We start from the raw sequence: 25,705 nt of genomic DNA on the forward strand, positions 1-25,705 counted from the left end.
CGGTTCCTTCTGCTCCGTTGCTCCTCGCCTGCGAACTAAAGGGGTAAGTCCCTAACTACCGGCCAGCCCTACAATACTCCTCTTTTGGGAAGGGGAGCTAGCTGGGGAAACCACTCCATTCGGATTCTTCTTGACCTTTTCTCAGCTCCAATATTGTTGACCAACCTCTTCTCCTACCCATTCTTCACTCTGTTGGCATCCATGGTACTGCTCTCTCCTGGTTTTCCTCCTTATTATTATTAATAATAATAATAATAATAATAATAACATGTTCTTGTATAGCAGCTAGTTGTACGCAGTGCTTTTACAGAGACATTTTGCAGGCCCAGGTCCCTGCCCAGTGGAGCTTACAATCTATGTTTTTGGTGCCTGATGCACAGGGAGAAAAAGTGACTTGCCCAAGGTCACAAGGAGCCGACACGAGAATTGAACCAGGTTCCCTTGCTTCAGACTCTCAGTGCTAGTCAGTGTCGTTACTCACTGAGCCACTCCCACTCCTCCTTCCTCTTTCATCATTCCTTTAGTGTCTCTTACGCCAACTCTTCATTTACTCCATGGAAATCTCTCAAGGCTCTGTTTTAGGCCCTTTACACTTCTCTCTTTATACTGCACACTTGTTGCGTCACCTCATTGACTCCTTTGAATTCACATATCAGCTCTATTCTGTATACCTGACCTTACACTTGCCGTCCAGTAAAAAATTGCAGAGTGCCTATTAGCAACCTCAGCCTAGGTGGCCCTTCCTCGTTTCAAGGTTACCATAGCAAAGACAGAGCTTCTCATATTCCCCCCCAAACAGGGTCACATTGTTTCCTTCTCCATTACAGTCAATAACACTACTATACACCCGGTCCCACAAGCACGATGCCTAGGGGTTATATTTAACTCTTCCATTGCCTTCCCCCCATATATAAACCCTGTTACTAAATCTTGAGGTTTATTCCTTTGCAACATTGCTAAGATATGTCACTTCCTACTGTATATTCCACTACCACTAAAATACCAATGCTTACTCTTGTTCTCTCCGGTATTGATTACTATAGCATTGTTTTGTCTGGCCTCCCTGCCTCACACCTGTCACGGCACTCCAGGAGCAATAAAGGACCTCGATGACCAGAATAGCAGGGACGGGCAAGGATCGTCAGGATCACAGGCAGGGGTCGGTGGCAGGCGGCAAGCCGGATCGTCGAGGTCCAGGCGGGGTTTGCAGCAGGAAGGCAGGAAAAGGGCATGGAAGCAGAAACTGAGTCCACGGAGCAGGACTAGGCATAAGGACAAAGACGGGGACAAGCTAGTTCATAAGCAAGTGCCTTTTAATAATGTTACAGTAACAGTACTCAAACAGGAATGAAACAGAAGCAAATCGGGCAGAAGCAGGTCTGGACACAAACAAAGCAAAGGCAAAGAGGTGCATGAAACAGGAAACTATAAGGCAGGCAGAGAGAGAAGACAGGAGCACCCAAGAGGAGACAAAGAGGAAAACCCAGAGCAGGCAGAAACAGCAGCACACCCGGTGGACAGACAAGGAACAGAAAAGGGAGAACTCCTAAAGTGTCAGGATATTCCTTTCACCTTTACAATCCATTCAAAATGCTGCTGCCTCAACCATCTTCTGTTCTTCAGGCATACATCTCCTTCAGACTTCCTGAACTCTTTCTACTGGCTTCCTATTAATTTGATATAGGATACAAAATTATACTTGTTACTTTTAAGGCTCTACACACCCCTGTACTTAAAATATCTCAACTCTGATCTCTCGTTACACCTACTCATCTCTTACGCCAGGGGTGGGCAAACTGTGGGGCGCGAGATTTTCAAGGGGGGGGAGGGCGTGGCCGTTACAGTGGTCCCGCGATCTCCCCCAAGGCATTTAAATTAAATGCCCGGGGACCGCGCAAGACCTCTGTAACTTTATCCTACCTTGATTCCTGCACGTTTTTCTTGCAGACACAAAAATTGAGATTAACACTGGCGACGGAGCGCTAGGCCACGCCCCACGGCGGTTCAGCCAATGAAGGCGAACCTGCCGGGTGATGACATGGCCGTGCCCACATCACTCCCTCTGTCTATTCTACTGCAGCTCACTGCAGACCGGGGAATTCGGCTGCATGCGCCGGCAGGCGCGCATGCAGTGCAGACAGCGGGGCCGTAGCCTCAAGTTTTCATCTTTGATCTTTTACCTGTACAGTCATCTTAAACATTTTTCACTAATCTCTCTGCCTATGAAACGCTCTTCCACTTAATACTACTAAAGCACCTTCAATTTCCACATTCAAATCCCAGCAGAAAATGAATCTCCTAAAAGAAGCATCTCCATACATTGTTTGTCTTTACTACAAACTCCAGATGTCCTTGACCTCCCTTACTGCACTTTTAATAATGCACATTCACTCCTACTCTGTCTGCATGCTGCATGTCTGGCATATATCTTATAATTTTGTAAAGCTCTGCGTACATTGTTCGCACTATATAAATAAAATGATGCATAATATTCTGCGTTATCACTGCCATTGAATTCTGTAAAAACTCTGTAATATTCCTAGTTTTCACTGAGAATATTGTGTTATCTGGGGTAACAATGAAGCTGGCTACATCCGTAAAGTGAAATAACTGTCTGGGTCAAAGCTCTCATTAAAAAGGGATCTTCTTCCATGAGCTTTTACAAACACAGAAACTTAAATCCAGATAAAAAAGAACTGAATTTAGATTGGATGAAATAAAAAATCAAATATACTCATTAATGATAATCCCCTTTCATCTGTGAAAAGTCTAGTAAACGTAGAGCTAAATGTGATATATAGTGTGCAAAACCATGTCAGTAGGTGCAATAAGATCTACAGTATATCTGGGGACAAAAGCCCAAGAGATGAATAATTCCTTGGAAATCGTGTTCAATGTTTCTTACCTATACATATGCTCCTTCAGGCTTTGCTTTTGATGAATAAAAACTGATGCTGAATACATCTGAATTTTGATCATGATTCTGATTAAATGCAGTCTAGCAGCGCATAATCCTGAGACTTGGAATTAACGTCAGAGGGAGAGCTTTATTAAATATTCACTACTTTTTTATAGAACATTTATTAACCTCCAGAGCAAAGTGTTACATGGTGTCTCAGGAACTGAAAGTGTTAATTCATATATTTTATTATTTCATTATAAAAACTGTTGTCACCCACAGAGATAATAAATGTCACTAAATTTAATTTATTTATTTTTAAAGGTCTGTTGGAACCTGTACCTGCCATGTTAACCCGGAAAAGGTCCATGTGACTACGAAGCGAAATGCGCGTGCTAATACCTTCCCGTATCTCCACATGTAAGCTCAATTTGTGCACTGAATACACAAATCATGACACTGTGTGAAAAACGATTTATTCGGTGAAACCATGTAGGAGTGATGAGTTGGCCTACCAAATATCTGTGTGGCTTTCTGAAGCTTTCTGAAGCTGCTTCAGACAGTGTGTTGACGAAGTGCACCGTCCCATCTAAATTGAGATTAGCCCACATGACTGGTATAATAGCAGGAACCGAAAATAACATGATATAAGCTCATAGGGTTAGGCAGTGAGGTACTTGAATGCTGACCCAGAACCAGCTGCAGGTTTACAGCTGATCTTGTGAACTTATGAATTTATTAGGAGGAATAATGGACGATGAGTGTACAGTACACATATATTGAAGTCCTTATTGTCATATAAAGAGCAGATGGATTTACTTGCATGGTTTTCTATGTATGTAAAGCTCAACACCATAATAGCGCAATCCGTTACAATGCGAATCCGCTTATAATGTGATGTGAGCATGGCTCCCAATAATATGCAGTACCATGGTGCGGATCTCCTACCATGCCGTTTTCTTGCTTCTCCTGTGCCCTGGTGCGGTGACCAGGGCTTGTCGTGTCTCATATGGCAGGGAGCTGGCTGCCTGCGTCCCCCCCTCCTCCTCGGCTTCGGCATCAAATTACATCACGTGACACCATGGCATCATTTGACGTCGGTTACCATGGCGATGCGTCACTCTGACATGCTCTGTTCAGGGGGATCACACACACAGACACACACAGAGACATAGGGCCTCATTCAGAGAAAGTTCATTAAAAAAATCACCGGACCATTTAAATCACCCTTTTTTTGAGCGTTGCTATCACGGTATTCAGAAAGCCTTCATTACCTGTCATAGCAAAATTCACAAAACGGGTGATAAGCCGGTGATCTGATGAACGACCCTCTGAAAAGGCCTAACCCGGCGAGTTGTATCTGCTGCAGAGAGAGCTGCTCTGAGAGAGCCGTCTCTCTCTGTGCAAATCTCGCCCGAAATGTATGTGTATAAATTTTAATTTTGTTAATAGTTTAGATGAGCAGGGGATATCCTGAGCTGAACCGCATTGGTTTCAGCCTCCGGGACCCCCTACTTCCCGAGATACAGCCCCGTTATGGGGTGCCGGTATCTCCTATGCATTTTATTCCCATGGTCACGTGACGTGGACATTTAAATGCATAGGAGATACCGGCACCCCATAACGGGGCCTGTATCTCGGGAAGTAGGGGGTCCCTGAGGTTATCCGCTATGGTAATGAAGTTTACTGTAAATGCATTTTTATTGCACAGGATTCATGCCAGGGTTCTCTGGTGCTAATATTAATAGATATTAGCTCCAGAGATTCCCGGCATCAATCCTATGCAGGAAAATGCATTTTTTTTTCTAAGTCCCATCTCTGTAGGTTTCCAACACCTTTAAGCCAACTTTTTCTGGCGTGAGGATTTTGTGATAAAATCACCATTCTAGAACGGTGATAGGCGTTCATAGCCAAATCACTGCTACTAGAATTGCACAAGTTTATGAACATGCCGAAAAGTGGTGTTAAGTGGCTTATCACCGCTGCCTCGTGATTCTTTTTATGACCAATTTTTTTGGAGCGATTCAGCCTTTTATCACCCACTTATCACCACTTACTGAATAGCAGTAGGCATTTTGGGTGATAAGTGCTTGATAAGTGGCTTATGAATGCTTTCTGAATGAGGCCCATACACACAGAGACATGGGGGCCTATTCACAAAGCAGTGATAAGTGTTTTTAAGTGCAATAAATGCCTTTATAGTGCGATACTGCCTGCTGCGCGATTCACAAAGTAGTGATAACACTGCCTTATCGCTCTTTAAAGGCTTTTTATCACCAAAAAAAGTCAGTGATAAAAAAAAAAGTCCCACGATCGGCCAAAAAATGGCAAACCCGACATTTTTTGCCAGTCTGCGAGATTCACAAAGCTGTGATAACTGAATCGCACTGTAAAAGCTCACATTTCTTTTCACCTGCCAAAGGCTGGTGCAAAAGAGATTGAGCCATGCATAAAAGCATTATTTGGTTTTTTTTGGCACAGCATTAATACAAGAGGCCGGCGGGGGTGTCTGTGTGGTTCCCGCGGGTGTCTGGGGGTCCTCGTGTGGTCCCCATGGGTGTCCGTGGGCCCTCAGGTGGTTCCCGTGGGTATCCGCGGCCTCCAGGTGGTCCCCGCAGGTGTCCGTGGCTCTCGGGTGGTCCCCGCGCATCCCCGTGGGCCTCCAGGTGGTCCCCGTGGGTGTCTGAGGGTCCTCGGGTGGTCTCCATGGGTGTCCGGGTGCCCCCGCTGACCTGCGGTACCAATCCTGTGACCCCCAAAAAATGTCCAATTCTGTGAAATAAATACACCCCCCCCCTAACACATGCAGTACAGTAATGGGCAAAATTACTATTATTCAGATATGGATAATAGTGCATTTGCTCATTTAATATAAAACATTAACCAGCAGAAATAAAGTAAATAAAACTTGCACTTACCTCTGCCAGAAGTAAAACGTGAAACAATCTGCGCTACTATTTATAATTAATGTGAATAAAAAATATCCTTCAACTAACCATTAAATAATGTGTGATTACTCAATGTAACGTATAATGTGAAAATACAGTGTTATAACAGTAAATACATATATAAAACCATAAAGTGAATAGTTATGTCAGATAAAGAAAAAACCTTAATTATGATATTAGAGTCTGCTGCTGTGTTATTTCAGATGGCTCAGCATCCAACGAAGCTAGTATACAAAGAAAAGAACAAACAGCGCACAAATCATAGTGAAATCAATTAAATATATTGAAATAAAGTGAAGGTGGTAATAAATGCACGTACAAAATAGTTACGTTGTTTAGGCAATACAGGAATTTTGGAACATGTTACCAACTGGAGTCAGCATTCACCCGAACTGCAGCAAGATTCAGCATCCGCTGGTAATCAGGGGGCCCGTAAAAAAACCAGAGTACCGTCTCAACCTCCCGGCAAGATCCTAGTTCCAGGAGGAAATATCTCTATATAATGAAGATGGAAATTTAAATGTAAACATAATTCTAAATCAATAAAGAGACAATACGTCTAGCTCGTCATTTAAACCTTCAGCTGATAGTGTATGCATATTGAAGATCCAAAAGCTCTCTTGTTTTGAATCTATCCCCACCTCTACGACTTGGGACTAGAATCTGAATGCCTTTGTAATTCATTAATAATGGATCACTATTATGGTGGGTTTTAAAATGGCGTGACACACTATGTTTTTTATAGCCAATTTAAATTTCCATCATCATTATATAGAAATATTTATTTGCCATTATTGTTAAATAAATATAATTTTTGATTTAATTAATTTTTTTAATAATTTAAATTAATTAGGTATCACACTTATATTTATAGTTATATTTTAAATAATATGACCAGGAATCTCCTCTTAGTCCATATCTGTTCATGGTCTGTTTATTAATCTCATCAATTGCTATATTGGGATTAGTGATTAGCTACACCATTGTAGGGCTCCGTGGTTGGTGGAGACCACCCCCGGTCTGGACAATCATACAGCCTTATATGGTATATATGTAGGGTTTGATCACTTGCACTTTTATCCCTGTAGACGTTTGTAACGAAACACGTAGGATTTGTGTTTCTCCAAGGGGTATTTACCTCTATCTATTTATGCGAGCACATCTACAAGCGGCTGGAGCCAGTGGGACTTTGTTTATACTTTTTGCCTACTTTGTTGCCGAGGACTTTTGGCGCACTAGATGACGTAGGTCTGGTGACGTAGACCAGGTGACAAGAGGAGTCTGTGCGAGACTCAGTACCGAAGCAAGGGAGTAACGCTGATCCCTACAAAGAGACCGAAGGGGAATGAACCCAAACAGCGGTTGAGCTGTATACCGAACGTTTGATCGGGACTTTCCTCCTGGAACTAGGATCGTGTCAGGAGGCTGAGACGGTACTCGGGTTTTGACGGGCCCCCTGATTACCGGCGGATGCTGAATCTTGCTGCAGTTCGGGTGAATGCTGACTTCAGTTGGTAAAATTCATGTATTGCCTAAACAACTTTACTATTTTGTACGTGCATTTATCACCACCTTCACTTTATTTCAATATATTTAATTGATTTCACTATGAGTTGTGCGCTGTTTGTTCTTTTCTTTGTATACATACCCCTGCCAGCCTGCCACGATGAAGGCCGTCCTAATCCTCATCACTGTCCATGTCCTCCGTTGCCATAAACAATGCAATAAAAAATACAATCTAATGGTCCCTAACCCCTTAATCACCTTAGCAGTTAATAACCACTATTGTAATTAAGGGGTTAACCCACCCTCCACAATTACCCACCCAGGAGGCCTAACCACCCTCCACAGGCAACTACCCCCACCCTCCACCCATTCATTGGTACAGTGGGTACATCATGCTCAAACACAAGAAAATTACCAGCAATCAATTAAGCAAATACCAAATAAACACCAGCATTAACTATTAAAACACCAAAACAAAACCATCAATAAATAAAAGAAAGCACCAAAGAAACACCATCATTCAAAATCCAAATACCATAAATAAACCACTATTACAAATCAAACACCAAAAAAAAAACCAGAAATAAACTATTGAAAACACCACAAAAAATGCCATAATACTACATAAAAACTCAAAATAAATAGCATATAAATTTAAAAACAAAGAACCAAAATACATTTAAAATACATAAAAGCGGAGGCGCATGCGCGAAGCCAGAGTAGATGGAAGCTTAGGCTTCTAGCTCTGCTCGCATCGGCACAATAATCTACCAAAAGCAGCAATCAAAGTGACCCCCACGAATCAGTCCAGTGAGTTCAAGTAGGGGAATACCTGGTGATGCCGGCACGGGGAAAAGCAAAGCAGAAAGACCCCTCGGTCACGACTTATTTCAATAAAAAAAAACCTGCAGCAGGAGACAGCCCTGATCCCCCTACAGCAGGGATGGCAGCAGAGGCTGAGGTTTGCAGGCCGGCTGCAAGAGCGGATGACAACGAACCAGTAACTAGAAAAGACCTCAGGGAGTTCTGCGCAGAGATGGAACAGTTCTTCAACAGAGAGCTGTGGAATCTGCGGAGGGACCTCGATGGACTGGGGGAGATGACCGGGTCCCTAGAGACCAAAATGGACGCTAACACGAGGGCCATCCAACAGACAAACAAAACAGTAGCCCAGTTACAGGATAAGATCCGTGACCTCTCAGACAAACAAGAGGACACCGAAAATCGGGACAGACAAAATAATGTCCGTATCCGTGGGGTGCCTGAAACAGTAACAGACGCTGAGGAATTTGTTCAGCAGTGGCTGGAGCATATACTGCCTGATAAATCTGCCCAGGACTTGCACCTTGATAGGTGCCATAGAGCCCTCCATTCAAGACCACAGACAGGAGCCCCCCCTCGGGATATCATAGTACGCTTTCATTTTTATAAAATAAAAGATGCAGTTTGCCGGATGGCCTGGGAGGCCAGGTCCATGGAGTATGAGGGTGTCAAGCTTCAGATCTTTCAGGATCTATCCCCGGCTACCCTCCTAAGACGACGCAGCCTGGGATCGGTAACCAAAACCCTGCAGGACAAGGGGGTCAGATATAGATGGCTGTTTCCCTTTGCCCTGCTAGTGGTGAAGAATGGGGTGGCGAATACCCTACGGAGGGCCGAGGATGGCAACAGCTTCCTTAAGAAGCTGGGACTACAGCAAAGCCCCCCCAGCCGTGGCCCCTCTCATGCACCTCACCTGGAATCCGAGGCTGATCCGACCCCGTCGACGTCCCGGAACGGAGTGGGACCACGAGTTTTACACAACTCCGCCGGACTGGTAGAGCTCTTAAAGGGACCTGATTCATGTCTCCCTCCCTCGTGTTAAAATGGCCGGCCATGGGTACTCCTCCGGCCATTAAATTCCCTCACATCAAGACACAAACTGACGCAAGATCCGAGGGTCCTATTGGAGTTAAAGAACATCAAAATCGAACTAAACCTACTATTGGTCTCCCAGGCTGATAAGTCTCTGAGTTGGTCACGGAGGAAATTTTACGAAAAGGCGAACAGGCCGGATACCATGCTAGCGCGCAAACTAAACACTAGACAGCCTAATTATAACATACAGGAGGTGCGTCTGAAGGACGGCTCCTCCACATCCAACCCAAAAAGCATAGTCGAGGAATTTAAATCATTCTACGAAAATTTATATAATGGAGGGAAAGTGGCACATAATTCCAAAACGGCAAGGGCCACGGAAGATTTTCTAGCACGGTCCAACCTAACAGGGCTGAGCGAGCAGGACAGGGAGGGGTTGGAGGCTGATTTCACATTAGAAGAACTTACCCAGGTCATCACGGACCTTAAACCCTCAAAGGCCCCGGGGCCAGATGGGTTTTCGGGGCAGTATTATAAGGCGTTCGCAGAGAACCTAGCCCCATGGCTGCTCCGAATGTATAATGCTGTATTAGCAGGAGCCCCGTTCCCGGAGCAGATGCTCCAGGCGTCAGTCTCAGTTATTTATAAACCTGGAAAAGATGCGCAGGACTGTAAAAGTTATAGACCAATTTCCCTAATTAATACAGATGTTAAAATATACGCCAAACTACTGGCCAATAGATTAAGTCTTATCCTGCCCAGACTCATACATCCAGATCAAGTCGGCTTTATAATGGGTAGACAAGCTGCGGACAATACCCGACGAATCATTGATCTGCTAGAAATAGCCACTAATCAGAAATTAAGCGTTATGATGTTGAGTCTGGATGCTGAAAAAGCGTTTGACAGGATTGACTGGCCCTACTTAAAACAGACGCTTGGGGCATTTGGCATGGGGAAAGGGTGAGTGGGGCGATAATGTCGCTATACTCGGGCCCCTCAGCCAAGGTCATATATCAGGGTTTCCCCTCTAATTTATTTCAAATTAAAAGCGGCACACGTCAGGGGTGCCCGTTATCCCCCCTGTTATTCGCCCTATATTTCAGGGATTACGGTGCATTCACAATCACATAAGATTGCCCTGTATGCAGACGATATACTGCTGCTGATCTCCAGGCCTCTAACCTCCCTGCCGAACCTATTTGACCTGTTGGATAAATTTAATAGAATATCAGGATTCAAAATAAATCAAACCAAATCAGAGGCCCTGAATATCAGCCTCCCAAAGGAAACTGAAAAACTACTGAGTCTGAACTTTAATTTCAATTGGCAACCAAAACATATTAAATATCTAGGGGTCTACATCACTAACGATTACAGGGGCGTCTATGATGCTAATTACCCCAAACTAATCAAGACACTAAAAGCAGATTTTAAAAAATGGACGCCCTACAAGATCTCCTGGATAGGAAGGATACATAGTGTCAAGATGAATCTCCTCCCCGTATCCTATATTTGTTTCAGACTCTACCAGTGCCACTTAGACTGAAGGATATACTCTCACTTCAGTCTGATATCTCCGAGTTTATCTGGGGAGGGAAAAAACCGAGAGTAAATAAGACAATTATGAAAAAAACCACGCGGACAGGAGGCCTAGCGGTACCTTGCCTGGTCTCCTACTACAAAGCGGCGCAATTGTGTCAACTAACACAATGGCAGACCAACCCCGATCTGAAAAGATGGGTGGATCTGGAAAAGAGGGCTTGTGCCCCACTAGAGATAGAGAATTTGCTATGGTTACCCAAAACAGCTATTAAATGGGCTGAACGACCGCTCTCATCGGTGGCCAACTCACTGTCGGTATGGGAGACCACAAAATATAAACATACCCTGACCACAAGGCGCTCTATGATGGCCCCTTTGTGGGGCAACCCTTACTTTGCACCGGGACTAGTGGCAAACGCCGCAGGGCCCTGAAAAAAATATGGATATCTTAGGTTAAGAGATCTGGAGGGTATACCGAACAGAGTTAAATCATTCGAACAAATTAGATCTGAAAAAAACATCCCACATTCCGAATTTTTTCGCTACCTCCAGATACGAGCGTTCTTCGCCAAAAACTCCCCCTTCCCACCATTAACCACATTCGAAAAGCTCTGTCTGACGAAAACAGACACACAGGGACTTACATCGCAGATCTATAGAGAAGTGGTCGGTTCTGGGAGCTCACAGCAACGACAAAAACTGACGTACCAACTTAGATGGGAAACAGATATTGGGGAGGAATTGGAGGAGGACGACTGGACTGCTATAATAGAGGCTACTGCCAAGAGCTCCATATGCACTACTTTGAAGGAGAATGCATATAAAGTATTGATGAGGTGGTACCTCACCCCATTAAAATTATCAAGGTTTGTCACAGGATACTCCCCGCTGTGTCCCAAACAGTGCGGAGAATCGGCGGACCTGTTGCACATGCTGTGGTCCTGCCCTCGGATCTCATTCCTGTGGGATGAGATTAGACATTGGATCCAGAGGATTTTTGACCTCACAATTCCCCCTGATCCGTGGCTGTTCCTATTGAACAGACCATGGAAGGGTCTTTCAAAATCAGGTAATAAACTAGTTGCACATTTTGCAACAGCAACGAGGTGCGAGATCGCAGCTATGTGGAAACAACCAGAGATCCCAAATATCCCAAAAATTCGGAATCGATTATGGTACATATGCCAGATGGAGAAATTGACGAGTCTGGTCAATGACACTGGCGAAAAATATCTAAAAGTCTGGACGCCTTGGCTGGAACAGACAGACATCCCGGGGGTTGAGGTAGCCACGATATGGCAGTGATTATTCCAAGTGCATTCTCGTACAAAGTAAGCGGAACGGACTACGAGACCTAGTTGAGGACACACCATGTGAACACTTTGGGCGGCCCTAGAAGTCGGCAAACAAACGGTGTATGGTAAATCTACCAGCCACCTATGGGAAAGTGGCAATGCAGCGTGCCCGTGCCCCCCCCCTCCCCTTTCCTCCTTCCCACCCTCCCCCGCCTTAATTTACTTTTTTTTTTGTTGTTCCCCCAAGTTTAATCTACATAAATATCCCAACTGGTTTTAGAGATATCATGTGCAATGCATGAACACTTGTGGCTCCAGAAGGAGAATGTAGCAGTATCGTACATGACTGTAATACTGTGAATGTTCGTGTTATTTGTATTGCAATGCTATTTATATTGAAAATATTCCAATAAACTTGAAGTTATAAAAAAAAAAATACATAAAAGCAAGCATTTGCCAAAACAACCATTGCTTGGCACTGTATGTATGTATAGCCCTAAAGGGGCATACATTAATACATTTGCAATCAATGGGCAATAAAAAAATTACAATAAAATAAAAATACAATGAAAAAAACTGTAAAAGAAAAATAACATACATTCAATGTTTGTTAGATGATAACATAATTAGGTTCTGTTTGTTTTTATCCTTTGGTTTTAATAAACTGTCTGCATTTATTATAACTGTATGGTCTTGTAATAATAAGCACTGTATTATTGTATATTATATCTACTATTTAATAAGTAATACTTTGGGCTCTGATTGAACTTTTGCACGCTTTATAGAGTAATTTAAATTTTCTGACACATTTTGCTACACCAGATTTGTGTGTGTTAAGTGTATAGTTGTTTTTTAATAAACAGAGACCAGAGGCTCTGTACATGCATCTTTTAATAATATCTTTGGTGGTGGCAGTGAATAAATATATACATTGTAACGGAGTAAAGATAAATATTAACTAATTTGAGGTACCATGTGAAGGAGAAAAGTGGGCAGCGAGTTCGCTGTGTGTATTAACCCTGGTTGCATATATCAGTCACGTGCTCAGACGTGTGTTGTTCATGACAGGTGGTATATTGGGACAGATTGAGGGGATATTATTCATTTGAGGGGAAAAAATGAATCAACCGGATAGCTGTGTGTATGAACCCTTGTCCCATATACAGGTCACGTGCTCACAGGTGTGCCGTACGTGACAAGTGCCTTCAGTTATTGATTTGGTTCACAGACCGGAGATTACCTGGAGGTAATTATTGCCTTTTCCACAACCTTTGCGGTGGTCAGTTTAAAATCACAATATTTCTAGTGCCAGCAGGGTCCCCTTTTGTAAAACAAAGGGCCCAGCACCAAGAGACAATTCCTTATGAAATAGAGCAGATTTCGGCGTTAGGGTGCCTTTTTTCACCCCTCTCCAGTATGTGTCCAAATTTGAAATGGATCTCTTTTTGTTTCTCAAATCAAGTTTCAAACTAGATTCATTAAAAAAAAAAAACTTTTTGTTACATTAAGCAATGCTTTACATGCCCTTCTGGCAGTGAATAGCTAATCTCACTTACAGTATTTTCTTTCCAGCCTGAATTTAATTAATGATTACATAAAGTAAAATAATAAATTGGCCCTGGGCATTCCAAAAGGGCTCCTAGTCCCTAAAAGGGCATAGATAAAACCGCTTTACGTGTGTGATCCATGTATGCTATTGAAGTGGCATAGGCTGAGAATGGTAATGTCCGTGTTCATGCAGTTGATTCATATTAAAGATATTGCATATTTGTAATGAGAAATACATACTGTAAACTGTCTTTATTATGAAGGGACCCGTGTCACTGCTCACTTTGACAGTTCAGTTGTTAAATAATGTTAGGATATGCTTGAAGTGGGACTGAATTTCACAGTACCTGATTAATGTGAGTCTTAATTCAGGGGTTTCTCCTTGTGCTTAAATTACCTAAAGTAAGATTGCGAACTCGTTAGTACAGGGACTCGATGCACCTATAAAAAAAAAAAGATATACGGTGCATAATGCATTAGTATATAAAAAGAAAATCTAATCTGTTCAAATTCAAAGTTAGGGGACTGAAGAAAACCCGGACCGTGACCCCGACCTCGCTGCCTTACGCCTGCACCGACCTTTGCTTGTCACCTGGACTCTGTACCTCTGCCACCTGCCCTGACCTTTTGCTTTTTTTTTTTTTTTTTTCAACTTTCATTTTTTATTTGTGGATATCAGGTATACAGAAACACACCTCCCATAGGCGTACATTACAGATATTCCACTTTTAACAACCGTCAACAATGACAGCATCAGACGAACGACATAAAGGGAAGCAGGACAAGACATACTGGACTCACTGGACTGGTGGGGTGGCACAGAGGGTAGGAGGGGGAGGGGGGGGGGTGCTCTTGCCGGATTCTGGAGAAGGGTTCCTGCGATCCGATGCGACAGCTTCATGGCACTGCTGACCTTACTGCCTATAGTAACTGCTGGCTGGCACTACCTAGTGTATCCCTACGTCAATGTCCTGTCTGTCCCATCCAAGGAGAACGCATTTGTGAATATTAATGCAGAATTGTAGCGGCGTCCACCCCTGGGATGTTGGATTGGTCTAGCCACGGGCTCCAGACTTTTAGAAATTTGGTGCCAGAGTCGTTGACCCAACTCGTCAACTGTTCCATCTGGCAAACTTGCCAAATTCGGTTCCTAATTTTGGGGATAGATGGAATCTCATTCTGCTTCCACAGTGCTGCGATCTCACACCGGGTGGCGGTCGCGAAGTGCGTGACCAGTTTGTGTGTCGTTCTAGACATTTCCTGAGGCCGCCTGCCCACTAGGAACAGCCACGGGTCCAGGGGGATCTCTAATTCGAGAATTCCTTGCAGCCAGTCTCGAATTGCTTCCCAAATCGGGGCCACCCTTGGGCAAGACCACAGCATGTGTTTAAGGTCAGCCAATTCCCCGCACTGTTTTGGGCAGAGCGGCGAATAACCTCTGACAAATTTAGCTAATTTCACTGGGGTATGGTACCACCGCATTAGGACCTTATATGCGTTCTCCTTCAACGTGACACATATTGAGCTCTTTGCGGCAGCTTGCAATATGTGGTCCCAGTCTTCGTCCTCTAAACTATCCCCTAGATCTGTCTCCCATTGTCGCATGTATCGCAGTCGGGGCGGTCTATATGAGCCGGACAGACTACCTCCCTGTACATCCGAGATGTCAGTCCCCGTGTGTCCGTTGGTCTGGAACACAGCTGTTCGAAATTAGTTCGTGCAGGACGAACAGGAAATTTGTTATAAAATGCCCTGACCTGGAGGAATCTAAATAATTCTGAATTTGGGAAATTTGATGCCTCTTTGAACCAATCGAACGTCTTGATAGATCCCTTACCCCCCAGGTCCTTTAATCGGTTGTACCCTGCCTGCGTCCACTTTACAAATTTATCGCTCAACAGCCCCGGAGCAAAGTCCGGGTTGCCCCATAGGGGGGTCATTAGTGTGTGGGGGGTGGTTAAGTTAGCTTTAAATTTAGATGTCTCCCAGACCGCTAAGGAGTTCACCACTGCGCAGAGCGGCATTCCAATGTCTTTTTTGCATCGTTTTGGTAGCCAGATCAAGTTATGGAGTGCAACTGGCGCACAGCATTCTCCCTCCAATTCTGTCCATCTTCTATTTGTGGGGTCCGCATGCCACAGAATGATTTGGGTCAATTGTGCCGCTTTATAGTACGCCATCAAGCAAGGTATCGATAGTCCTCCCTTTGTCACTGGTTTTGTCAGTAGACTTTTTGCAATTCGTGGGCGTTTTTTATTCCAAATAAATTGTATGATGTGAGTTTGAAGGGCTTGGATCTCTGATTTAATTACCGGGATTGGTAGGGTTTGAAACAGATATAATAGCTTGGGCAACAGGTTCATCTTTACGCTGTTAATCCTGCCGAACCAAGGTATCCAGTAACCCGCCCAAACCCTGAGATCCTCCTTTAACTTCTTCATCATCTTGGGGAAATTTGCCTTATACAAGGTATTGTAATCCCTGGTGATATATACCCCTAAGTATTTGATTGCGGAGGTTGCCATTGAAAATTAAAGTTAAGTTCCAATAGTTTTTCGGTGGTTTTGGCAAGTTGATATTGAGCGCCTCTGACTTAGCCTGGTTAATTTTGAACCCTGAGACCATGCCAAAGGTGCTCAGGATCTCAAAGACATTGGGCAGGGACGTCAACGGTTTAGAGATAGTTAGGATCACGTCGTCTGCATATAACGCAGCCTTGTGATGTTGCTCTCCCAGTTGGATTCCTGTTATATTGGGGCTTAGTCTGATATGGGCTGCGAGGGGTTCAATACAGAGAGCAAAAAGTAATGGGGACAGCGGGCAACCCTGACGGGTCCCACTGCGTATATTGAATATTTCTGAAGGGAAACCCTGATGTCTTACCCTAGCTGTGGGTCCTGCGTAGAGTGCCATTATTGCCTCTAGGAGGCGGCCCCCGAACCCAAACACTCCAAGCGTCTCTCGTAAGTAGGACCAATCAATACGATCGAATGCCTTTTCGGCATCCAGGCTCAACACCATCGACGGTATGCTTTTCTTTTTCGCCAAATCTATCAGATCAATTACCCGCCTGGTGTTATCTGCTGCCTGTCTGCCTGCGATAAAGCCCACTTGATCCGGGTGGATCAAGCCCGGAAGGACACTACCCACCCTGTTTGCTAGCAGATTGGAGAAGATTTTTAGGTCCGAATTGATCAGGGAGATTGGCCGGTAGCTCTTGCAGTCTGCCGGGTCCTTACCGGGTTTGTGGATCACTAACATGGACGCCTGGAGCATCTGGGTCGGGAAGGGCTCTCCCTCCAGGATCCCATTAAATAATTTCAATAGGTGTGGGGCTAGCGTTTTACAAAAATTTTTATAGTACAAATTGGAGTAGCCATCAGGGCCTGGAGCCTTAGCTGGTTTGAGGGACTTAATTACCTCCGTTATCTCTTCCAGGGTGAAATCACCCTGTAGGGCCGCCCTTTCAACCCTGCCCAGGGTCGGGAGCTGTGCCTCAGCTAGAAACCTCTGTAACGTAGCTGATGTTTTTTGGTTGTGGGTGACCTTATCTCCATCGTACAGTGTAGCATAGTATTGTCGAAACGCTTCCACTATTTGTCTCGGATCGGAGGTAAGGTCACCCCGCTGAGTTTTAATTGCCGCTATCCTAAAATTTGGAAGCTTGTTTCGGAGCTTATTGGCTAGTAAGGTATCTGGCTTGTTGGCTTTTTCATAAAATCTGCGCTTGGACCAGGTCAACTCCCTCTCGGCCTGGGATGATAACACTAGATTAAGGGCCGCCTTAGTATCTATCAATTCCTGCCACGTGTGCTGGTTTTTATCCGCGGAATGCTGTGCAGTGAGGAGTGTTAGTTTCGCCTGCAGCTCTTTTATTTTAATTGTTTTCTCCCGCTTCCGCTTGCCAGCTACATTCATAAGAAATCCTCTGAGAGTAGCCTTATGGGCTTCCCAGAGTGTGGCTTGCGATTGTACGCTTCCTATGTTTTCTCTAAAGAAATCTTTTATCCGGTCCCGTATCGCCCTTTCGGTAGCGGGGGCCTTGAGAAGAAGCTCGTTGAGCTTCCAGTTTGCTCCGGGTCTGTCCAGCCCTATCAGTGTGCACCTCAGCTCAATAGGCGCGTGGTCGGACCACGAGATCTCGTGGATCTCTGTATGGCCCACCACTGGAACCACTCTGTTTGATACTAGGAAGTAGTCTATGCGGCTATATCTGTCGTGGGGGTGCGAGTAAAAAGTGTATTCCCTGGCGGTTGGATGTTGTTCCCTCCACATATCTGTCAACTGGCAAACCTGGAGGCCGTCGCGTATTGTTAGTAAGTCCTGTCTGTGGGCCGCGTTAGTTTGGGTGCATCTGTCCAAGTCAGGGTCCAGTGTCCGATTTAGATCTCCCGCGAGGAATATACTGCCTTTGGCTAATTTATGTAGTTTAGCAAAAAATTGCTCAAAGAAAGCAGGGTCTTGTTCACAGGGAGCGTAGACGGACGTTAATGTGATTTGCTGGCCTTGTATAGTGCCCGTCAAGATCAGGAATCTACCCTGTACGTCAGCATGTTGTTTCTCTAAGGTAAAGGCGAGCCTATTATGTATAATAATTGCCACCCCTCTTTTTTTGACATCTGCGGATGCAAGATAATATGTTCTATAACTTTTATCAAGGAACTTTGGGTGGTTTAGACGGGAAAAATGCGTTTCTTGTAGGAAGATAATGTCGGCTTTCCGCCGATTATAGTCCCTGAAAGCAATTCTCCGTTTAGTAGGACTATTAAACCCCTTCACGTTATGGGAAATCATTGTGATATCATTACTCATCTGAGCTGTGTGTTGTGGGTGCGCTGTGTAACGGTCGATGTCCCTGGTGGGTTCTTTGCGCCTGCTGGTTCTGTCTCCGGCCATCTGCTCGCATCTTCCCTTCCAGTGTCAACGGAGCTGTATTGGTGGCTGAGGGGAGAGGGGGACTGACACACAAGGGGGGTGGGGAGGGGAACGTATACACACACAAAAAGACAGATATTAGAACAATGGTCACATGACTTAGGTACCAGTACCGTAGTCCTGTGATCCTAGCCCTTGGGTAAACGGCGGGGAGCTCTTCCGCCATCCCTCTTGGCATCCCTCCCCTTCCCATGCCGCCTCCCCCTCCCAAGGGGCTTCGTCGGTAACCACTAGCCTAATCCTGGCTAGTCCCGACTTGGAGTACATGCGGAGGTCAAGGCAGGTTTATAACCCCCTGCCCCTCTCCGGTTAGCTGACAGAAGCTATAGACAGAACGTATAACATCAACTAGAACTTTAACTTTAACAGTACCCCTTAGTTGCATCTTGCCCCTAGTCTCGGGCACTGGCCCCTGCTCATCTCCCCTGTTTCCCTATCTTTTAGGGCTTCTTACCACTATTCAGCCATCGCAGCTCCCTCCTCCCCTTCTTTCATGATCTTCGCTATAGGTTTGCGCTACCCCCCTCCTTTTGACATCCTCCTTGCCTGGGGAAGATCCCCAATATCTGCTCCCTTTCGCCACCTACCTCCCTTCTTGTTGCTTCGTTTCCCCGGCTACTTTTATCCTTTTTCGTCTGTGGGCTCCTCTTCTCTGTGCTCCCTTGCGACCCCCTTCCTTCCTTAACTTACCACTTCCTTCTACCTACTACACTTTCTGCAATGTCCTTTCTCTCTTTTCTTGCTAGCCCTTCTCGACTACTACCTCCGCTCCTTCGATCCCTCTGCATTCCTCTCATCTTCTACCTCGCTCTTGTCTTGCTCTGTATACACGTCCCCCTTCTTTTCACGCTACATGCTTTCGCCCTTCTTGTCCTTATTCTCCGCTACTAATCACATCCCCCTTCCATCGTTTTACTTCCAAAGATCCTGCTCCTACTCTTTTTCCCCTCCGCCCCTTCTTATCCTGTCTCCTACACATCTATCAGCCCTTCATCTGCCACTTACGCCTGGCCCTCGTAGCCCTCCCCCAATTCACTATATTGGACGGCGCAGCCTGCAGCTGCTCCTTCCCTCCTTGCTATCTCCGTGTCTCTATGCCAGCTCCCTATTCATGGGGCTGTAGGCGGGCTGTCTCTCAGCGTCTGTGTTACGTTCTCCTGACGTCTATTGCGCTCGTGCGCCTGTGATTCCTGCTCTCGCGTGGCTATCTCCTCAGGGGCTGTGATGGCATCCATGCGCCGTCCCTCTGTATTGGCCGCGCAAATTCCGCCTCTCGTAAGATGGCCGCCTCTAATCCCGCCTCTTCCGGTGACGGTGTTCCTCCTCCGCCATCTTGGATTGGGCTGACCTTCGAGGCGGACGCATCCGAAGCCGCTCCTCCAGCTTGATCCGATTTCCCGCCTGGAGAGGGATTCCCGCCTTCTCCTCAACCGCCTTCTGCGTTTCACGCTGGGGGACCTTCCATCGCTGGTTTAGGCGCCATGACTGGACCACGAGGTGAGTAATAAGTCTTATTGATTTTTCATTTTCAGGGTACTTTGCAACTTTGCTTTTACCCCGGTGACGGTCCTTACGAGTTTCTCTAGCGCAGGGGGGTCCTGGCATACAGAGTTTTTCCGTGCCAATGCCGGGGCTGATGCAGCTTAAACGGGGTAACAGAAGAAAAAAACCTTTTTTTTATTATAACTTTGCAACTTCGGGGTTTTGATGTAACCTGGTGGGGTAGTAGTGTCCGCCTCACTCGGTCTCTCCTCTGGGTGGGCTTCCCACTGGGGTCCACGCTGGGCCCATCACTGGGGGGTCTGGTTCTGCAGTTGTGGCACCAGGAGCAGGCCCCAGCCCCAGCTTCTGAAGGAATTTATTTCCCTCCTCAGGGGCTTTTAGATGAATAGGTCGGCCATTGCGAATTACCATGAGACCGAAGGGAAAAGTCCAGCGGTATCTGACCGCCTTGTCCCGCAGTACCCTGGTGATGGGCCACAGGTCTCTTCGGCGAGCCAGCGTGATGGGCGAAATGTCTTGAAACACCGCGATTTTAGCCCCTTCAAACTCCATGACAGGCGTATTTCTAGATTTCTGCAGGATCTCTTCCCGGGTGCGGTAATAGTGTAAACGCACTATGATGTCCCTTGGTAACTCATTGGGTTGGGGTTTAGAATGCAGCGCCCGATGACACCATTAGTAATTTATCCTTAGGGGCCTCCGGGCAAACGTGCGCCAACCACCGCTCCACGAACTCCTCGCAGTCCACTATATCTTCTGGGATCCCGCGGAGACGCACATTGTTACGGCGATCCCTATTCTCCGCGTCCTCTTGCCGGTCGCGGAGTTCATTTATCTGGGACTGCAGATCTGCCGTTACTTTGGAGCTTTTTTGAATGGCCTTAGAGTTCTTGTCGACCCGCACTTCTAGTTCTTGTGTGCGGGTCCCCAGGCCTCCCACTTCTTTAGCTAAGGCTCTTATTTCGGCTTGTAATACATCTTTTAAGTCCTGATATAGCCTTTCAATGTCGCATCGCCTGACCGGCAGGAGCCCTTGGTCGTCCGGGTTTCCCTCACCCTCCGACTCGGAGCCTGTTCTTGATGCGGGGGCCATTGCTGTCGCTGCCCTGCGGGCTCTCCCTGCTTTAAAATATTCTGTCAGCCCCCGTTTTCCGGGGGTTTTCGTCGACTTCTTCGACATCCTGGGGTCTCCTTGCAGCTTGTGAGGTATTTTTTTTCGAATTTGGTGCACTATTGCGTTCTATCTGTTTATTTCTGTTGGAGAGGGGCACAGAGCTATAGGATTATGCAACCATGCTCTCCAACCTCGCGCATGCGCTCCCGACCTTTTGCTTTTTGCCTGGACTCTACACCACTGCCGCCATCCATGACCCCTGCCTGCTTACCGACTACAAATACTCTTACAGGACTCTGTCCCTGGGCTCTGGTCAGTTATTCTGCATTCCTACCTCAGCCCTGCGGTCCACCTCCTGATTCGAGACAAGCACCATCACAATACCACACTGAAAAAAGCGATCATTTAGTGGTGCTTCACTTCAATTTTATGAACCACACCTGCTTTATTCACTAAACAGGGTAGTCAGTGGCAGATTTGCTGTTAGGCCATTAGACCCAGGCCTAGGGCGGCAGAATTTGGGGGCGGCAGATTTTCAGTGCATCTTCATGACATCACAGTCCTCAGGCTCCGCCTCCCCCAATCCAGGATTGGAGGAGACGTCTGAATGGGTGGGGACTGCAAGCAACTGCACAGCGCGGCAACAATGTTTGAATTCTCTCTAAACATGCTGTGCAGTTGCCTGTGTGAGGAGAGGGTGGCAGGGGGCAGCAAGCAGCAGGGGACAGTGTGGGCATCCAATAAGGTGAGTGAGGAGGAGGAGGGGGGTGTCTGTGTGTCTGTGTCTGACGCATATGAGATGGGGTTAATTACAATTAACTATAAATGTTTAATGTTTCTGTGTTCATATTGGCTAGTAATATGTATAAATGTCAAAGATTCATGCGACACAGGTTACATACACAGTCTTAGCAAGCTCAAAACCCGGACAAAGAATATTATATGTATATATTAATTTGTGTCAATTGGAGTGCGACTAGGAATGTGACCTCAAATATACAGCAGTAAACAAAAGATCCCCAATACACATACAATATGGCAAATTATTTCATTTTATCTTTTCATAAGTGTAGCAGGTATTTTTTTTTGGCTACTAATCTGCCCTGCCTAACATGTAAGCCCTGGTATCAGTGCAGGCAGTGTTAGGCCCAATCTGGGTTTTCCCCTGCAGTGAGCAGCTCCCATGAGACAGGAGGGCCGGGACTAAGGACTGTATTCTGCCCAATCAGGGGCTCAGACCTTGGACCCTCCTCCTGTATACAAAGGGAGCTGCACAGCAACATTTAGTCAGTGTTCTCTCCCCTGTAGAGACTGTCCCAGGAAGCATGTGTGAAGGGCTCTGACCACCTTCCATCCCCTTCCATAGGGGAGTGGGAGTGGGGACTATACCTCCCACTCCACCAGGGAGTAGGGGAAGAGCTAGGATAGACTCTCGGGCCTTTGCTGGGGGTTGAGTCCAAGGACCATCCGGAGGAGGGAACAGCCAGAATCAGTTGTATGTTTTATTCTATGAGTGAGAAGAATAAATTGTTCCTGTTTATAATAAACTCCTGCCTGAGTCTGCAATCAATCGTATCAGAGGGTTCTCCTGCAGGGATTGCCTCCTGCAAGAGATGGAGGCGCCGAACCCATGAGAGAGAATCAGCTGCCATCACCCCAAAAGCCTGTCCTGTCTTCCCCAATACATCGGCAGAACCTCAGAGCTTCAGTGAACCAGCAGGTACCCAGCACATGACACATTGTAATAGTGTAATCTCCCAGAGGGTGGAGGAAAACCTGTTACATAAGTATGGGTCATTTGGTTCAATCCTTTGGCCAAAATATTTAAAGCCTGCAACCACACCAAGATAGACCCTATATGCAGGTCACCCATCCCATGCTGTTGGCTATATTATTGTTTTGTTTCCTCTTTTCTCTATGCTGTGAAAAAAAATACAAGACAGCATAAAATGTGTAGTAGAGGAACTTCTGATAGGGTCTACCTTGACAGGGTTGCAGGTTTGAAATGCTCAGAACTCCAATAATTGCAATCGTGTGTTGAAGAAATGTCAGAAATTGCATGAGATATTTTACTTATTTCTTCTTAGGCATTCCATGATCTTTTTGTCAAGAGCCGTGGTTTCCCCCAACAGACCACCATCTGAGGATTTGACGAGAGGTGTGTTTTATACCATGCAGACTTTTTTTTTCTATATCGTTAACAGCTTGCAATCTTTCCAGTGAAGTGGGTAAATGCAGATCCATTTCTCAGACCAGCATGTGCAGCTATCTGCGAAAGAAGGGAGGCATGCTATGCTTCCTTCTGTCAACAACCGTTGACACCCATTGTCCATTAGTGACGACATTAGATTTTTTAATTTAATGCATTGAAGGGCAATAATCCGACACGTGTCAAAATAATTGGCTTCTACAGACTACAAGTAGCATGGATGTTGCCGCGCATTTTGCCAGAAACTTAATTTTGTACAATTTGCAAAAAAAAATAAAAAATCATGGACAATGCAATGCATATACAGTATGCTACAATGTGTAAAATAATTCGATTGTATTTGACAGAGGTATGAAATGGGATCTGCTTTACAACATTCCAGGTCTCTATATCATCTACACAGGGAATATATAAACAAGCCAAAAAAGGTACATCACAAAGGGTGAATATTTTGTGCATGCATCAATTGCATGGGGTTAAGTAATGAAGCCGTAATTCAAAATGAATGCTTACATACACATGCTATTATTGATTTATATGAGCATATTAAAGATCATATGGATCTAATAAATGCCAGAAATAGAGCAATACCAGGAATAGTAAAATTATTGAACGCACTACTTTGCTTCAGGGTCAATCCAAACAACAGTCGCAGCTGTCAGTGGTATTACTCAATCTGCATTTTGTAGATGTTTTAATCAAGATTTGAATGAACTACTAACTTCAATATAAAATACCATCATTTAACACACAACCTTCAATATACCAGTAGGAAAGATACATTGTTCTTCATTGCTGGCTTTGCGAATGTTATTATAATGGTAGATTGTACTCATGTTGTCCTATCTCTCCAATCCAATAAAGAGTATTTATTAATGTTCATGTAATCTGGGAAGCCAACATGAATATAACTAGATGTACAATAGTGGCCATATTTCCTGGACCATCTCATGATTCTTACAGATTCCTGCACAGAATCCACCTGTACTGCCTGCAACATGTGAGGAAAATTTGCAAGAAGGCAGAGACAAAAGAACTACAGCTGTCCAAACCTGTAAAGATGTGCTTTGCAGCTGTGCAATCAAACTTTCCACAACGTTTTTTTTTGGGGGGGGGGGGGGGAAGTGGTGGAGGAGAGCAGCCACTGATGCAGTTACTCCAACCAGATTAGAGTGTGGTTCCTATCAAGAGAAGATCAAAGCACAGGTCTTCAGTACACCAACCTTCCCCCTGAATTTCATTTGATAATTATGAATGTCTTTCTTAAAATGTATTTCAGATTTAAGGGTTTCCCTGCGCCTGTTTACAAGCAGATTGTACTTGACTGGCAAGCTGGATTTTAGCCAAGCTGGTTGGGGATTTTACAATGACATGTTGCTATACTTTTCCTTAAGATTCAATATGCATTGGCTACGACACTAATGGGTATCATATCATTTCTACTCCATTGAAAAGCTACAGTATCACTTACTAGTTTAAGTCTTTCTTATTAGACTCTCACCATGTTATAATATGGTTTCTGGGATATGCAGGAGGCAGCTATCGAAAACTGCAGCATTTTAACAGAGCTCCACTGATCCATAATTAAACCTAGGGCCACCCACCTGGTATAGATGGCAGACAAGCTTTGTTAGGGGTACATTTATCCATGGGTTAAACTGGCAGGCATGCAATGATATAAGCATATTTAGCTGGCTTTCTGCCTTATTATTCTATACCGCAAGGGCGATCCACAAAGTTGGAGACCAGCAAAACAAATCTGAAAGGGCAGCTGCACTAAAGATACAAACCTAAACTTTCCCCTAACATCTTCAGGCAGAAGATGAACTTGTGTGTGTTCTGTGCAGACCCTGCCCCGAGGCAGCCAAAGGTAATCTGGCAGACAGTGATCCAAGTCCATTTCAGTGAAAAGTACTTGCGGTGACAAACTGCAGGGCCTAGAAGTGATAGCACGAAGCATCTGACTTCACTGAAGGTGATGGTCCGACAGTAGCGTTAGGTGTGTGGGCAGCGGTATCTGGTCCGGCCAGGAGCCAATTCTTTGAAGTGGGCCATGAATTGGAGTCTGCAATGAGTCCTGTTGAGAGTTAGAGAGAGAGAGGCTAGGGCACCAGTCAAGACAACAGCATTGTGAACTAGCTGGGCCTGCAGCTGCCAGCCAGAGAGAGGCTCATGAATAAAACAAAATGGGGGACGCTGTTATTAAAGGAAGTACTGCAAGGGTTCTGCGGATACAGGTTTATGCACCAACACCAAAACTGGAGCTACACAGCTAAACTAATTACATCCCATATACTGTATAATACAAACAAATAACTGATTTATTTTTATCTCTAGTGCTGAGAC

Source organism: Ascaphus truei, chromosome 4 (genome assembly GCF_040206685.1).
Source record: "Ascaphus truei isolate aAscTru1 chromosome 4, aAscTru1.hap1, whole genome shotgun sequence".
NCBI lineage: Eukaryota > Metazoa > Chordata > Amphibia > Anura > Ascaphidae > Ascaphus > Ascaphus truei.